The following is a 6000-nucleotide window of genomic DNA, read 5'->3' as shown; positions in this document are numbered from 1 at the left end:
AACGTCAGGTCTAAGAAAAAAGACAGATCCGGTGTGCAAGCTAGGGGGGGGGGTGACCCCCCCCCCCCCCCCCCTTGGGTGGGTTCCTTAGGCGGCTGAGCTCTGAAGACGCTAACACCAGCGACACAGAAATCTCCGCTGACGCTGAGGGAAACTGGGCTAGAGTGATATCGACCAGAATATCCTTTGCGGCTCTTGAGTAAGATAACTTGACCCTGCATTACAACTTGTTGGATGTCTAAAGTTGATTACTGTGTGGCCGCAATCCGTGAACAACAGACGTCTCGTATCCAGGCTCTGGAGCCCCGTGTGGGAGACGCCGAGAACGTACTTTCAGGCGTGGACGACACGGCAGGTGTATGCAGCGCGCAACGTGGCTCGACTCGAAAACCAAGTAACTGACATGTCCCGACCCACCTGGCGATTTCAGAGATACCGCCAGCCGCCAGATTTAACCTTCGCCTGGTCTGGTCTTCCCGAGGGCCGGAGGGGAACTGATGTTTGTCGCCTTCAGGAGTATTGCTCCCCTCCTATCTCGAGCTCACCACTCAAAAATGGGACGAATCAAACTAGACCGCGCTCACCGCTCTTTCGCACCGAGTCCGGACCCAGCCAGTCGCCGCCAGCACCCATCATTTATGAAGCTCACAAACTTTGCTTGATAAACAACGTGTGTGATGGGCCGCAGGGCCCCCCTTCGGCGCCTGGCTACGCCATCCGAACCAACCAACAGGTCGGATCAAAGTCACCTTCTTTAATGATTATTCAGCGGCGGTAGCCAAGAAACGCAAGGCTTTCGACTATGTTGAAAAGCTGCCTGCGGAAGAAGAATCGTGGATTATGCGCTTCTCTATCACCGCCACACTGAGGCTGTTTGCCCAACGGCAAGGAGAAGAGATTAACACACCGGATGGCAGCTGCGTCCTACGCGGACTCGCTGCCCCTGCATCCCGTAACCTACCGGATTACTCCTTTTCTTTCCACACCTCTGCCCTTATGACGGTTTGTGAGTACTTGCCGATCTATGGGTTATGACTCTCTTTTTCTTCGTCCTCGCCTGGCGTATACGCGACCAGGCTGAAATCTCCACCCCATCGGGCACCGGACGACTGTGTTTGTTCTATGGGTAGCGTTAGTTTACGCGCGTGCAATGCCCCTTCGGGCTTTTCCGACGGGCAGGAGGATCTGGTTTTCCCTACATGTTTAGTCGGGCTGTTCGCCCAAGTCACTGTTCTTTGAATGTTTCCGTCACACAGCTCTTCTTGCCTTTTTTTTTTATTTATTTTTTTTCACCAGGTGCTGTTGAAAAACCTTTGGCCTCCATTGCTTTTTCTGATACTTATGAATAAGTCTAATAATGAGTAGGCTGCGCATATGCACCTGGACGTACGAGGGGTTCACAGCCATATTAAAGAGGAGGAAGATATTACTTGTCTAAGAAGGACGTTGTAGATGTGCTATGTTACACCAAGAGACACATCTTGATAAACTGAGCACTTTAAGTTGCAAACAATGGCTTATATGGACAATTGTTTTTTTCATCCTTACTACAAGGAATGAGGAGTGGCAGTGGTGATTCAGGAAAAAATGTACCTTTGTAGTACCTGATTGCGGGTTCACAGGATCCTGAAGGGGCCGCTACCGTGATAGTCAAAGGGATTTGCAGGCCAAAATATCTTATTACTGACTGTTTATTTTCCACCTGCCCAACCCGACTACCTTTCTTACCAACATGTTTCTGGAATTAGCCCCCTTTTCCTTAACCCTACCGTTCTTATTGGTGGTGATTTCCAACTTAATGTTAAATCCGCTTATGCGACCGATTTCCACATCGCATTGCAACTCCCCCTCCCCAGGCCAAAGCGCTTCCGCTCTATGCGCCCGAGTTTGCGACTTGTTGATGCTTTGAGATAACCTCACCCCTCCGATAAGCCAAACACATTTTTTTCGGCTCCGCATAGGTCCCAAACTAGAATTGATTACTTTTTTCTCCCGAAAACACCTGTATTGGGTTCAGTAGTATCGTGCGACATAACAAGTATAATCCTCTCAGATTCACGCTAGCAGTAATCAGGATCTCGATCTTAAAGCTGCGCTTCATATGTCCCGTCACTGGAGGCTTAATCCCATTATCTTAAGGATGAGGAATACTTACCTCTCACTTCTCTGCCAGAATTTAAAGGTTTTTTGCAGCTATCAACACCCCCCTCAGCTAGTACTGCCTCTGTTTTGTGTGGAAAATGCAAAAAGCTTCTGCGAGGGTGGCCTACTATTTCGTATTCTGCGACAAAGAAGAAGGACCAACGGATGGAGAGAACAAAAAATATCTTTAGAGAGGCGCCTTGCTGGATAAGGAGAAAACATATCTCTGCCTCCTCCATCACCACATTATGGCAAGCAAAATTAACCGCACTCAGGTCAGCGCTTGAATTTGCCTTCTTACCAGAGATGCCGAGAGAAACTTAAATACCCAGACAGACGGTTCTACGAGCCTGGAGATAAGGCCGGTAAATGTCCTGCCGTACTATGTTCAAAGTAAGCGCGCAGCATTCTAATTACCCTTTGCCGATAGTATCTGATGAAGGCTGGCCACCATAGATCTATGCTAAAACAAAACTGAAATAACCGACTTTGTTAAGAAAGTTCTCCGCGAAGCCTTGTACTCTTCTCAACCAAGTCCCGGAGTGGGAGCAGCTGATGCATCATTTCTCTTACCCCATTCGATCTTTACCAAATTTGTCAGCGGGAACAGAAGAATGCCCTTACACAGCCCTATAACTAAGACCGATAACGGTTTAAGGCTAATTAACTCACTACGAAGGGAAAATCGCAGGGCCTGACGCGCTTCTGTTGTGAATCTTTCTCATAAACCCCGTTTCTGGATATTATTTGTGGAACCGCTTCTTGATATGTTCAACCACTCCTTCATTACGGGTGAATTCCGCCAGACACTGACGGAAGCCAACATTTCCCTAATTCTACAGAAAGGGAAGTGTCCTGATTTGTGCGGATCCTAAGACCTCTAGCCCTCTTGAATTGGGATAGCGAAAACTGCTTTCTCAATATTCTGGCCTCCACTTAGAAATTTTTACCTGTGATGATAAGGGAGGACCAGACAGGCTTTATAAAGGGTCGAAAACTCGCCACAATGTTAGACTCTTACTGAACCGCTATTGTAGCTTTCAAGCACAAAACTATTGACGGCCTGTGCTTTCTCTCGATGTCGGAGAAGGAAAGCATTTGACAGGAATTGGTGGTCTTATTTTTGTATACTTAGGCAAATTCGGGCCTTATGGAGAATTGTTATAATATGGGTCAAGTTAATCTACACTAACCACTCGTCAGCAGTCCTGACTATGGACTTAGGTCTATTATTCTTCAACACTCATAGGGGAGTTATGCCAGGGCTGCCCCTCCTATCGCCCCTTCTATTCGCTCTCGGCCATAGAGCCTCTTTCTGAGGCCATAAGGGCGACGCCCCCAATACGTAGTTAGAGATTGGACAGCTGTGTCATAAAAACCTTATCCGCGGACGACCATCTTGATTCTTTTGACAACCTGAACATCCGTACCAGTCTCATATGAGGTGATTGTACAGGTTTAGCTCGTTTCTCTGGCTATAGAATCACTTTGGCTAAGTCAGAGGCCCATGCCTCTCGGTACTCTTTTCACAATGCCGGCTACTGTCCTTCTTTCCTTTTAAATGGTCTCCTACATGGATTTGTGTATTTGGGCGATCTTTATTACCCCGTCTCTCGGACCAATTGCTACAAAGCCAACTTCCCACCCTTATTTGGCAACTCAAACATTGGCATAGAGCGGTGGGCGTACTCCTGTCTCCTGGTCAGGACGCATGCCCTGATCAAATGCAATTGCTTGCCCAGTCCTATTGTTATCCCTATCCACATGACTCCCCGTCCTTGTTCTCAAGTAGAAGCGAGTACTGACGGACCTTTAAATTGATTGGCTTACCTCTTTCATCGGAAACAAGCGCAGACCCAGATCAAGATGGGCCGTCGTTGCATCTCGCCAAGCTCCAAGGGGCCCGCGCCTTCGGAATCTACCTCATATAGATTGTTATCAGCTTCCTGCCCATTAAGATTGTGAGCGACTGGGGTTTAGGGGTAAAACCTCAATCTTCGTCGTATATTGAGGACAGCTCTGTCACACTGCACACTTGCATTTCCGGCTATTATTCTTCGTAAATTGATTTTTAACGGACTTAAGGCCCTTGTACAAATCCTTTTAACAATCAACACCCTAAAAGCGTGGCGAATTGTCCGCCGTCTTGAGGGAAAGACGGAGAATAACATCAACCTTACCCCTTATCAATGATAACCCTGCTTTCCCTCCCGTGTTCCTTGGACCCGGGCCTTTCACACGATGGTCTGATCGAATATAAGTTCTGGGACCTTTTCTCGGGTGGTGAACTCATGTCGGTTTGAACAACTTACCAACACCCCCCACGTTACGGCTGCCTAGACAGGATTTCTTTCGTTTTTTGCCCAAAATACGACATTATATCACTCACGGTACAACACCTTCGCTGAGCACCTGAAGTAACTTGATGTGAGAAGGTTTTGTTTCAGGAAACAGCTGAAGGGTCTCTGAGTTCATTTTCTCATGTGCTTAATGCCTTTGACCTACCACTTGATGGCAGGGCGGCTTAGAGTTGTTGTTGGGAGAGGGTAACTGTCACAGGGTAACCCATTAGCTGAAGATCTGGTGGGGATATCCGTTGGTCTCTCGCCCAACAAGGATTTCAATTGTACTCGGACAAGAGCCATCCCACTTACGATTTTTCCACCGATTGCCCGTATCCCCCACCGCAGGGACACCTCTTCAACTGCTCTCTTTTCCCTGTGTGGCTTACGTGCAAAAAAACTGATGTAGGGACTTAACTCACTGTTTTTCGGCTCCTTTAACACATGCTTCAAGAATTACTGGGCTGACATTCATTCAGGGAACTGGGGAAAAATCTTTCTTCCACTTTGCTTATAGAGCTGGACCTTTATTCCCTGCTTCTAGGTTCTTCCAAGTGACCGCTAAAAAGGGCGGCCCAACAAAAGATTGTGTATAACACTTAACATCTTCCGCACAGCCAGGAAAAATCTCCTCTTACACTGGATCAACGTATAGGACTCCCACTGTCTGCTGGTCGCGCAAACATAATTTTGAACTGATTCCTTGGAATACCTCACACACGTCTCACCACCGGTGTCGGTCAGTTCTACGAGGATGTGGCACCCCTTTTTTGTACATATTGGACCGGCCCTTTCCGCTATCTTATTCAAAGCCCGACTACTACGCACGTGATCACCACCCGGGCGCTGTCAGACTGACTCTCCCACCTTCTGTAGCTTATATTTTGTATTTGTTTATCCTTGTATTATGCCTTCTTTAAGAGCATTGTTGTGTTACGTTCTTGTGTTTGTATGTTTTTTGTTCTGTGGTCTAAGTCCGGACACTGTTTGTTAAAGGAAAATTCTGCCATTTAAAAACAATGATGAAAAAAAAAATGTTGTCGTACCCTTAATTGCGCTTTTTCTTCAGGCCTTAACTGATGCATTCTATCCTCTTGAAACTGAAGCGACGTCTTTGCTTTCTTATCTGTGGCGGACCCTAACTTTGAGAACTTTCATTTTTTCTTTTTTGATGGTTTTTTTTCTATGTTGGCACCTGAAGAAACTTTCAAAGTTCTTGAAATTTAGTAACTTAATGAAGTGAAAGATTCGATTAACTGGGTGGGCTGACTAGAGGGGGGTTACTTGTTGCCTGCCTGGCCTTGTGCATGCTTTTATCACAAGCAGGCAGGTTGCCCACCGGTAGTTGCACCAAAAGTATGCCAACTTTGTCTGCAGAAACTCGGCTACTTACTCTCGAGCTGTTAATACGAAACGTCCACAGAAATTCCATCAAAGTGCACACAGAGAAAGCAGTTCAGGGATACAACTTTTCAAACATCAAAAATTTGTATCCTGCTGCCGCAACCAATGGACA

Source organism: Simochromis diagramma, unplaced genomic scaffold, assembly GCF_900408965.1.
Source record: "Simochromis diagramma unplaced genomic scaffold, fSimDia1.1 OVJJ01000305.1, whole genome shotgun sequence".
NCBI classification, from domain to species: domain Eukaryota; kingdom Metazoa; phylum Chordata; class Actinopteri; order Cichliformes; family Cichlidae; genus Simochromis; species Simochromis diagramma.
The sequence above is the reverse complement of the archived record's forward strand: the minus strand, read 5'-3'. Positions refer to the sequence as shown.